The sequence below is a fragment of the Mus caroli genome, unplaced genomic scaffold (genome assembly GCF_978045245.1).
Source record: "Mus caroli unplaced genomic scaffold, Mus_caroli_1 scaffold_2, whole genome shotgun sequence".
NCBI lineage: Eukaryota > Metazoa > Chordata > Mammalia > Rodentia > Muridae > Mus > Mus caroli.
Window position 1 is genome coordinate 89,538,478 of NW_028227257.1, and position 12,100 is coordinate 89,550,577.

Below are 12,100 nucleotides of genomic sequence, written 5' to 3' on the forward strand. Positions count from 1 at the left end.
AAACCAAAAAAAAAAAAAAAAAAAAAAAAAGCTAATTAAAAAAATTTAAAATTATTTATTATTTTTTTAAAAAAAGCTAATTAAGGCAAAGTGAAGTAGGTAATAGGGACTGTGTGGCTTCTTCAGGGGAAATATAAAGTGTCCTTTTACCAGGTAGACTTGGGTGGATCTGTTTTTTAAAAAGTATATTTAGCGTGTGTGGTGGTATATACACTTTCAAGGCCAGCACTTGAGAGGCAGGTCTACATAGCATAGCACGTAGGCCAGCCTGGTCTACATAGAAAGTTCCAGGTCATCTAAAGCTACAAAGGGAAACCCTGTCTCAAAAACCTGTGCGTTGTGGGGCTGGTGAGATGGCTCAGAGGTTAAGAGCAGTGGTTGCTCTTCCAGAGGGCTTGAGTTGAATTCCCAGCAAACACACGGTGACTCATAATCTACACGGAGATCTGATGCCCTCTTCTGGCTTGTGGATGTATATGCAGCCGAGCACTCACATTCAACAATTTTTTTTTTAAACATTTTTTTATTAGATATTTTAACAAATTTTAAAAATTTAAAAAAATATAAAGTGTGCATGTGCAGGAGCTCACAGAGGTCAGAAGAGGACATTAGATCCTCAGGAACTGGAGTTACAGGCAGTTATGAGCAGGGGATTGAACTGCCGTCCTCTGGAAGAGCAGCCAGGCTCTTAACCTGAAACTATTTCAGGCCCTGAAACTATTTCTTTGGTGCCCACCCAGGTTTACCCTGATTAACCAGTGCTCCCTGGAGCACGGGTGATTTAGGCAGTTCCATCATAACACCCACTTGGTATAGGGATGACTCCCAGAAGCCTCATCACGGGACTCCTTGCCCAGCTTGCAGGCGATCCCACTGAAGGCTCTTTCTCCCCCACCAATGATTGTAAGGTGGGACCACTGAGACACCTAGCGTTGAAACTTTGGTTGTTCTAAGGTCCTTGATCAGTCCTCACAGGAAGAGATCTTTGTTGTATTTTTCTGAGGAGACACTTATCCTGGAACCGTACATGGGACACCAGTAACTGACCAAAGAAGGGATTTCACCTGTCTAGCTTGAGTGAACCAATGACTTTATTACAGTTACTTACAGGAGCAGGGTGACCAAAGGCAGCTCTTCACTGGAAAGCTCACCCCAGCAGATGAGGACTTCTGTATCCCTGGAGCATCCTCCACAGCTTATAGCCTGACCACTGAGCCTCTGTCCTCCCAGTGCCCGCTCACAGGTTGCATAACCTTACAGTTTCCTTGGCTCCCCAAGTCCTGAGTCTCTCTCTCTCTCCATTCCCTCCTAGAGGACATTTGAATTTAGAGGAAACAGCTTCATAATACTGGAGTGGGCCTTAACACCTATCATGGGAACTTAAGACACAAGGAAGACCATGTGAATCCCAGCGTGTGGTGCACACTGGAGACCAACTCAAGGCCATCTTCAGGTCCAAGGAATTAAGGCCAACCTACGCTACAAAGGGCTGTCTCAAAATAAAACAAAACAAAACAAATGACTTCAAGAGAGACCTATTCTTGACCATCTTGAATTTCTAGCTTCCAAAACTGAGTAAGTGTTCATGAAATTACCCACTTTGGATGCTTGGACCATGTCATGACCTTTAGTGAAAGTTTTTTGTTTTTTTGTTTGTTTGTTTTAGGTAACATAACATTTGGGTAAGATATCAACACTTATAAAGATTTATTTTTATTATACTGTATTATTTTTATTATGTGTATGTGGGGAGGGGTATGCACCTATAAATGCAGGCATCTGTGGAGTTTGCAAGTGTTGAATGCCCATAAGTAGCTATGAGATGTTCTATGAAGGAACATGGGTCCTCTTCAAGAGCAGTGAACAACATATATGTATTTGTTTGTTTATTTGATACAGATTCTCTCTACATAGCCCTGGCTGTCTGGGAACTATGAAGACCAGGCTGGCCTCAAAGAAATCACTCGCCACACCTGGCAGCAATGCAGGTTCTAAACTACAGAGGTATCTTTCCATCTGCTTTGTTCTCTTCTTGGGGTCAGTGTGATGGTTAGTTTTGTCAACTTGACACAACCAAGAATCACTCGGGAAGGGAACGCTTTGGCTTCTGTGGTAGTTTGAATAGGCACAGCCCCATATACTCATGTATTTGAACGCTTGGCTCACATGGAATGGCACTATTAGGAGGTGTGGCCTGGTTGGAGTAGGTGTGGCTTTGTTGGAGGAAGTGTGTCACTGAGCAGGCCGACTTTGAGGTCTTATAGGTATGCTCAAGTTTGGCCAATGAGAGACAGCCTCCTCCCTCCTGCCTTCCAATCAAGATGCAGAACTCTTGGCTCCTCCAGCACCATGTCTTCCTGCATGCTGCCATGTTTCCCATCATGATGATAATGGACTAAACTTTACTCTGAACCTGTAAGCCAATCTCAATTAAATGTTCTTTATAAGAGTTGCCTTGGCTTTTCCTCAGCCGCCGCCAAAGGCCGCATTGGGGTGAGGCCCTCGCTTCATCCGGCGACTAGCACGGAGCAGGCAGTCCACAACACGGCGTCCGTCTCTGAGCTCGCTTGCATCTACTCCGCCCTCATCCTGCACGACAACGAGTTGATGGTCACGGAGGATAAGATCAATGCCCTCATTAAAGCAGCTGGTGTCAGCGTTGAACCTTTCTGGCCTGGCTTGTTTGCCAAGGCTTTGGCCAATGTCAACATTGGGAGCCTCATCTGCAATGTAGGGGCTGGTGGGCTCGTTCCAGCAGCTGGAGCTGCGCCTGCTGGTGGTCCTGCTCCATCCACTGCTGCTGCCCCAGCTGAGGAGAAGAAAGTGGAAGCAAAGAAGGAAGAGTCCGAGGAGCCTGAAGATGACATGGGATTTGGTCTTTTTGACTAAACTGCTTTTGTTAAGTTGTCCAATAAAGAGCTGAACCTGTAGGTAGGCTGGTCTCACTTGTAAGCCACAAAGCTCTTGAAGTTTCAGAGATGGTAGCAGGTCCCAAAAAAATGTCAGGGAAGGAGGGTCTTGACCAAAGCCAGCATGAGTTGTATGAAAAATAAGACCTGGGTCAAAAGAACTGGACGATCTGGGTAGAGAATGGGTGGGTCTATCTCCAGGAAGGCCCCTTCAAGAGACTGTTCGGTTCAGAGAGCCTGTTTAGTGCCAGCCATTTGAAAATTAAAGCCCATGGGGCTGGTGAGATGGCTCAGTGGGTAAGAGCACCCGACTGCTCTTCTGAAGGTCCGGAGTTCAAATCCCAGCAATCACATGGTGGTTCACAACCATCCGTAACGAGATCTGACTCCCTCTTCTGGAGTGCCTGAAGACAGCTACAGTGTACTTACATATAATAAATTAATAAATAAATCTTAAAAAAAAGAAAATTAAAGCCCTGGAAGTGCTTGACAGGCTGAGAGCTAACTCTTACTGTCCAGGATAACAAAATACCTCTAGGTTTCCTGATGTTCATGTGTGAAGAACTTGGCAGTTCTTGAGGATCTCAGAAGCTGTGATTAGTAGGAATGGACAGAAGCATCTAGAAGGGCCAGAGAACCTACCAGTCCACTGGTGTAACTTTTATAAAACCAGCAGCCTAAAGGATTCAGGCATGCAGCAAGGCTTGGACTACAACTTCATGTGGAAAGTTCAGTCCTTAGGACCTGGGGCTGACAGTGCCAGGTATCCCATTGCCTCTGCCTTAGTGAAGAAGCCAGGGAGTGCGTTCAAGGCCAGCCTGAACTACAAAATAGATAAGTTTTATTATGTATGGTTTTGGTTGAATCAAAATTAACTGAGCTGGTGCACGCCTTTAATCCCAGCACTTGGGAGGCAAAGGCAGGCGGATTTCTGAGTTTGAGGCCAGCCTGGTCTACAAAGTGAGTCCCAGGACAGCCAGGACTACACAGAGAAACAAAAAACTGATATGGCCCAGTGATAGTATTGTGACCCTGGGTTTAAAATCTTGTAACCTGCCACCCACATGTAGGATAATGGACACAGCATGCCTGGAAATAGGCTGTTATTTCAGTTTAGCTCAAATAGTTCTGGGCCTCCAGGTTCTCCTCAATTTGACATCTACACTTCTGACATGGAATACTAAGGATTGTATTGCCCAATAAAAATGGATGTTCTGGTCAAAAAAAAAAAAAAGTTTCCTTGGTCATGGTGTCTCTTGACAGCAATAAAACCCTAAGAAGTTGATACCAGGGACTTGGGTATTGCTGTGATAGGCCTGGCCATGTTCTTGTGTGGAGGAGTGTGGATTTGGGAACTTTGGATTAGGGAAGCAATGGAATGCTTCAAGAGGGGCTTAATGGGCCATCCTAGCAGAATATGGAAGACAGCGGTGCCGAGGGTGATTTAAACTGTGGAGGCCTGGCTCAGGGGGTTTCAGAGAACATTAGTATGTAGCCCAGAGACAGTGTTTGTGGCAAGGAATTTAGCTCTTTTTGTCCTTGTCTGAGATTTTCCTGAGGCTAAAGTGAAGACTTTTGGATTAACTGCACTGGCAAAGGAAATCTCGGAATAGTTTAGCACAGACTCTGCTGTGTAGTACCTAAGGCAAACTTTTTCTTTTGCTTTGCTTTTTCTTAGGCAGGGTTTTTCTATAGACCAGGCTGACCTCACACTCAGAGATCCTACTGCCTCTACCTTCTGAGTGCTGGGATTAAAGGTGTGTGCCACCACCCCTGGGTTCTTACGTTAACTTTTTGTTTTTTAATTTAATGTATGAGTGCTCTGCTGCATATATACCTGCAGGCCAGAAGAGGGCATCAAATCCCCTTATAGATAGATGGTTGTGAGCCACCATGTAGTTGCTGGGAATTGAACTCAGCACCCCTGAAAGAACAGCTAGTGCTCTTAACCACTAAGGCATCTCACTCACTCCCAAGGTTAACTCTTATGAAAGCAGTTTGATGAAACAGCAAACTGAGCAAGAAAAATACAATGTCTAGTTCAAGGATTAAAGGGGCACCGGAAGTGGAATGGAGCTAAACCTTGAGTTCAAGGAGATAAACAGAGTAAAGGTATTCAATGAAATTAAGGGAGTGGTGACCTCGGAGCAAAACCCCAGCTAGTAGGCTTTCATAATGTGAAAAGGAATTAAAGCAAAGTTTAGGTCCAGGCAAGGTGTTGCACGCTTTTAATCCCAGCACTCGAGAGGAAGAGGCAGGCAGACCTCTAAGATCAAGACTATGCTTGTCTACAGAGCAAGTTTCAGGACAGCCAAGCAAAGGCAGGAAGAAAAAAAAAAAATCAAAAACAGAAAGCTGGTGATGTCACAAAACAAGGGGGCCATGTTCCAGCCCCAGTAAGCAGAACTTGGCAGCTTTGGCCACAAGGTTCTGGCTTTAGAATCAAGGATAGAATGTTTCAGGGATGTCTCTGAATGGAGGAGCAGAGAGGTCATTGTGTGAAAGGAGTTATAAAACCTCCCTCTGCAACAAACAAAAGCCACTGAAGCCAGGCATATGACAGGGGTACATGGAGGACCAGAAAAGCCATTGTGTGAAGCTGTGAAAGTGAAGCCTGGTTTTGTTGGAGTTCGTCAAAAGACCCTCACTCACAAAGACCATGGAGATCGCCATTGCTGCAAACTGCATGAGGATTTTTATTGATCCAACATGTTGGGACTCCCCTCCCAGCTCACAGGTCAGAGGAGAGACCAAGAACAAAGAAAGAGCACACTTTTTATACCTTTGTAAGGAGCAGATATGAGCAACAGTGTAGCTGTCTTATTCTAATTGGTGTAGCAAGTAACCTTTTCCGGCATTGGTTGGTTCGCACAGTAACTACCTCTGGTCTAGTGACTCACTTTGCTTGTCCCCAAGGTGGGTTATTATGATTTGGTCAACAAAGCAATAGTACATTTTGAACTTATGGGTCAGCTATTGATATGCCAGAAAACTTTGTCAGCAAGGTTAAGGCAGTATGTGGTTTATCTCGGAATTCAAACTGAGGCAGGGTTTCCAAGGACTGTTATCTGTGTTATAGTTAATTTTTGAGAACAGCTAATCTTGCTCCGGCAGCTATGGTCATCATGACCTCTTAGTCCTCTCAGATGGGGAAGGGGCCGGGTGGTATTGAACTATTGAACTTCCTTACATTGGCAGGGAAAGGGAAAATTCTTCAAGCAGCAGGGGTAGGGAAAAGCTTCTGCAGACAGCTTTGGTGCACATTAGCCAAGCTAAAAACTGTATTTCTTCAGTTTGCCTTGGAGACCCCAAGAGGTTAGAGATGCCATGGGATACCTGCCAAAGGAAAGTTGGTAACAGGAAGTGAACCAGCTCAAAACAAGTGTGCTGTAGTCAGCAAAGCTGAAAGGAGCTGAAGATCTGAAGAACATTTTGCCATCAGACATGGAAATGTGGAGTTTGGGATTTGCCGAGCTGGGTTTTGGTCTTGCTTTGGTCCTCACTACATTTCTGTTCTTCCATTTTGGATTGGTAATGTATATAGTTTGTGTCATGATATGTTGGCAGTATGTGATCTGCTTTTTTTATTTTACAGGGGATTAATTTCAGGAGACATGTTGAACCTTTAAACTGTGATAGACTATGGGGAGTTTTGAAGTTGGTCTAAATGCATTCTGCATTATATTATGGCTACAAGCCTATGCAGACAGGGAATGGAATGTGATGGTTTGAATGTGATGGCTGATTCTGTGTGTCAACTTGACACAAGCTGGAGTTATCACAGAGAAAGGAGCCTCCCTTGAGGAAATACCTCCTTGAGCTGTAAGGCATTTTCTCAATTAGTGATGAAGACGGGGAGGGCCCAGCCCATTGTGAAAAGTGCCGCCCTGGGCTGATGGTCCTGGGTTCTATAAGAAAGCAAGCTGAGCAAGCCAGGAGAAGCAATCCAGTAAGCAGTATCCCTCCATGGCCTCTGCATCAGCTCCTGCCTCCAAGTTCTTGCCCTAACTTCCTTTGGTGATGAGCAGCAATGTGGAAGTGGAAACTGAATAAACCCTTTCCTCCCCAGCCTGCTTCTTGGGTCATATTTTGTGCAGGAATACAAACCCTAAGACAGCCCCCATGGAATTATGTGTTTGAATGCTTGGCTTAGAGAAAACAGCATTGTTAGGTGTGGCTTTGTTGGAGGAAGAGTGCCATTGAGGAGGTGAGCTTTGAAGTTTCAATGCTCCTGTCTGGCCAGTGAGAGGTAAGTCTCCTCCCTGCTACCTTCAGATCAAGATGCAGAACTCCTGGCTCCTCTAGCACCATGTCTGCCTGCCTGCTGTCATGCTTATTTTCATGATGATAATGGACTAAACCTCTATAAGCCAGTCTCAATCAAATGTTTTCCTTTATAAGAGTTGCCTTGGTCATGGTGTCTCTTCCCAACAATGAAAACCCTAACTAGGTCAGTTTCTATCTCCCCACATTCCTAGGTGCTGGGAGGGACTGGAGCTGCTGTGATAGCTGATTTTCTCCCTCCTTTTCTGAGATAGTGTCTCATGTAGCCCAGAAAGGCCTCAAACCTGTCTTGGAGCTAAGGTTGTCCTTGCACTTCGGACCCTCTGGCCTCTACAACCTAGAGTGCCATTATATAAAGTTTTTCCAATGCTGGGAATCAAATCTAGGGTCTGGTGTTTGCTAGTCTAGTACTTTACAAACTATACCACCTCCCTGGCCCATTTTCTTGAGACCAGAGTTTTTCTATGCAGTCCAGGGTAGCTTTGAATGTGATTCTCCTGCCTTGGCCTTCTATGTCCTGGAATTATGAAGTTTTCTTTTTTAAACCCTAATTTTTTCAAAATGTTCAACTACTACATTCATTTTATGCAAATGCTTGGTGTCCTTGAAGCTTAGAAGAGGGTCACTCAGGTGCCTCGCAACTAGAGTTACAGACAGTTGTGAACCACCATATAGGTGCTGGGAAGAGAATCTCAGTCTCTGCAAGAGCAGAACCATTAAGCTCTCTCCAGACCTCAGAGAAGCACCCATCTAGAACAGTTCAACAACTGACTGTAATATTGCAAATGTTCTATGCTGTGGTGGTTTAAATGAGAATGGCCCCTACTCGATGGTATGACTTTGAAAGGATTAGCCGAGGTCTTGTTGGAGATCGTATGTTCCTGGAGGTAGGCTCACAGGTTTCAAAAGCCCACATCAGGCCCAGTCTCTTGCTCTCAGCCTTCAACCTGCCGGTAAGATGTAAGCTCTCAGCTACTACTCCAGCACCATGCCTACCTGCCTCCTGCCATCCTTCCTGCCATAATGGTCACAGACTCACTAAGCACACCCCCAACTAACGCAATTCGTCTCATAGGCTGCCTTGGACATGCTCTTCACAGCAACAGTAACCAAGGCAGCGTGACAAATATAGTTTTTGAAATGTTAGGGTAGAACTGAAGAACCAGTTTTATTTTAAAAATTACTTTATTTAGGGATGAGAAGATGGCTTAGAAGTTAAAAGAACTTGTTCAAGCAGAGGACATGGTTTAGTTCCTGGCATATACTTGACAGCTCACCACCTTTAACTCCAGTTTCAGGGGTTCCAACTCCTTCTTCTGAGCTTCCAAGGCACCAGGCACATATGCCAGCACACACACATATACGCAGGCAAAACATTCATGCATATAAAAAATACATTAAGTCTTCCTTCTTTTTTGTTTTTGAAGCAGGGATTCTCAATATAAAACCCTGGTCATCCTGGAACTTGCTTGGTAGAGTAGGCTGTCTTTGAATTCAGAGATTATGCCTGCCTCTGCGTGCAGAGTGCTGGGATTAAAGGCATGAACCACCACCACCCAGCAAATCTTAAACAAAAATTACAGAAGCTAATGGGGAAACTGTCTGGAATGATGTAGGTCTAGAGCAATGGTTCTCAACCTATAGGTCAGAACCCCTTTGGGGTCACATCAGATATCCTACATACCAGATATTCACATTAAGATTCATAATAGTACCAATTTTGCAGTTAGGGAGAAGCAATACACTTTTATGGTTGGAGATCATCTCAGCACAAGAAACTGTCACAGCATTAGGAAGATTGAGAACCACTGCTCTACAGAGTTTTAGGATGAGGCAAGTCACATTAGGGGAAGGGAAGGTGGGGTTGGAAGGGATACATACACAAGTCGGATGGTTTTGAAACAAGATAGAAGACAAGCTCAAAGGGCTGGAAAGGCCACAGACAGCTGGTAGGTTATTTATTCATTGTGTAGACTTAGAAGAGAAAGGAGAAGCCACCCCAGGATGCAGGCTATCTAAAAGCCTGTGATTACATTTATCCAAAATATCCAGAACGCAAAAAACTGCTACAAGTAGATTAGTCTAGCCAGAGGTGGTGACACATGCCAGAGACAGGTGGATCTCTGAGTTCCAGGCCAGCCTGGTCTATAGATCTAAGCAGCAAGACAACCAGGGCTACACAGAAAAACCCTGTTGTGGTGGTTTGATTAGGTTTGGCCCCCATAGCTTCCTGTGTTTGAATGCTTGGTCACAAGGAGTGGAACTTTTAGGAGGTGCAGCCTTGCTGGAGGAAGTATGTCACTGTGTAGGTGGGCTTTGAGGCCTCTTTGGCTTAGGCTCTGCCCAGTATGAAATTCCAGTATCTTCCTGGCTGCCTTCAAATCAAGATGTAGAACTCTTGGCTCCTCCAACACTAAGTATGCTTTATGATGCTACCCTTCCACTATGATGATAATGGACTCAACCTCTGATACTGTAAGGCAGTCCAAATAAAATATTTGCCTGTAAGAGCTTGGTCATGGTGTCTATTCACAGCAATAAAACCCAAACTAAGATACCTGTCTTGAAACATACACACACAAAGTAGCTTAGTCAACAAGGGCTAGGAAAACAAACATTCATGAATATGGCCTCTGGAGTGATGAGAACCTTCCCAATTTAGGATGGATAATAGCTGCACCACTCCCAATGGGATAATTGCACAGGGATGGGCTCCTACCTTTTAAACTCTCCCAGCTCATCAGACACTACAGTATAAGTCTTTATATCTAGCACTTGGGAGGCAGAAGGTGGATCTCTAATACAAGGGCAGCCTGGTCTGCATAAAGAGTTCCAAATCAGTTAGAACTGTATTAAGACTCTGTCTCAAAAGATAACCAAACAAGCCCCAAACTCCGAACTTGTCCAAGGGAATAGTTGGGAGAGGAAATGTGCTGTTCCCAGTAGACAGTTCAGTTTCTCAAGCCAAGATAACTTTCCTTTAGAAAAACAAAAGCCCTCCCTATTACTGGAGCTTCCCCTGCAGAGAGACAAAGGCCACACAGCAAAGTAATTTAAATGCCAGATGGTAGGGGATGGAGAAGATTCCAGAAGGAGGAATCAGTGCTTGAAAGTCACAACGTCTCCAACTCTCCCAAGGGAAATGCTATGATATCAGAGTGACATTCCCAGAGGTGAAGGGAAAACCTGGTTTTCCTTCCTGGTGGCTTTTTCTCAATCAGAGACCAGGCTGCTTAGATGAACGTAGCATGTGCATCTGATAGGACACCCATATGCTGACCAAGAAAGTCACAGCAGACAGATGACAAACAAGCACTGAAGGTAGTGGGCCATCACAGAAGCGTTTTATAAGGGAATGCAAACTGTTTTTAAGTTACCATCTGTATTACAGAGACAAAAATCAGACTTCAAACATTATAAAATTCGAGAAAGAAAAGCAATAGCTTTTAGGTATGCCATTAAACTGAAAGATGTTCATTCTACCATTTAATTTATATGTCTCAGAAATGTAGAATCCCAATCCCAAGGTAATGAATGACTAAGAGAGCAGCTCTACTACCCTGCCTTAAAAAAAAAAAACAAAAAAACAAAAAACAAACAAACAAACAAAACCATAGCCGGGTGTGGTGGCGGACGCCTTTATTCCCAGCACTTGGGAGGTAGAGGCAGGCCTGGTCTACAAAGTGAGTTCCAGGACAGCCAGGGCTACACAGAGAAACCCTGTTTCGAAAAACCAAAAAAAAAAAAAAAAAGTATGAGTACACTGTTGCTGTCTTCAGACACACTAGATGAGGGCATCAGATCCTGTTATAGATGGTTGTGAGCCACCATATGGTCCTGGGAATTGAACCCAGGACCTTTGGAAGAGCAGCCAGTGCTCTTAACCGCTGAGCCACCTCTCTAGTCCCCTACCCTGCTTATGGAAAAGATTTAATTATGTCTGTGTCACTGCATGTGGCTAGTAAGTACACTTAGTGCAGATGCCCAGAGACCAGAAGAGCTCCAGCAGTTGGAGTTACAAGGTGTGAGCAGCCCCATTTGGGTGCTGGGAGCCAAAGTCAGGGGTCCTCTGCAAGAACAATCCACACTTTTTTTTTGTTTGTTTGTTTTTCCGAGACAGGGTTTCTCTGTGTAGCCCTGGCTGTCCCCAAACTCAGAAATCCGCCTGCCTCTGCCTCCCAAGTGCTGGGATTAAAGGCGTGCGCCACCACCGCCTGCCAACAATCCACACTCTTAACCCACAGAACCAACCAGCTTTCTAGCCTGTTTTTAAATTTTCATTTTCATTTATTTATTTATTTAGTCAGGGTCTCATTATGTAACCTTGGCTGGACAGGAGTCCACAATGTAGAGCAGGCTGGCCTCTAAATCACTGATCCACTTGCCTCTCAGTGCTAGGATTAAAGCATACACTGCCATGCATTTGAGTCAAAGAGAATCAAATGTGAGCCAGACTCATGCCCATAATCCCAGGATTTAGGAAGCTGAGGCAGGAAGATCAAGCTAGTTTGAGGTTAGCCTCTTATCTCAAAAAATGAACAAAAAAACAGAGAGGGGAGGAGGGGGAGAAAGAAGGCATTGTCAACAGGAAACCATTAACATAACTAACTTCTGGGAAGAGTCCACAGAAGGCTCTGACCATACCATTTCTTCAAAGTATGAAATACAGAACCCATGGAAGATGCTCAATAGACATTTTACATTATTAGCACATTTATTTTTCTCAGACAAGCATGTCTCAAAAAACCAAAATCAAAAAGTCATTTAAGCCAGGCGTGGTGGTGCACGCCTTTAATCCCAACACTGGGGAGGCAGAGGCAGGCAGATTTCTGAGTTTGAGGTCAGCCTGGTCTACAGAGTGAGTTCCAGGACAGCCAGAGCTACACAGAGAAACCCTGTCTCGAAAA

The 12,100-nt window shown here is 44.5% G+C and overlaps 1 pseudogene; it reads left to right on the top strand.

The window, feature by feature from the left end:
- The first annotated feature begins 818 nt into the window (after positions 1-818).
- Positions 819-2,889, top strand: LOC110306660 (large ribosomal subunit protein P1 pseudogene; annotated as a pseudogene).
- The last annotated feature ends 9,211 nt before the right edge of the window (positions 2,890-12,100 follow it).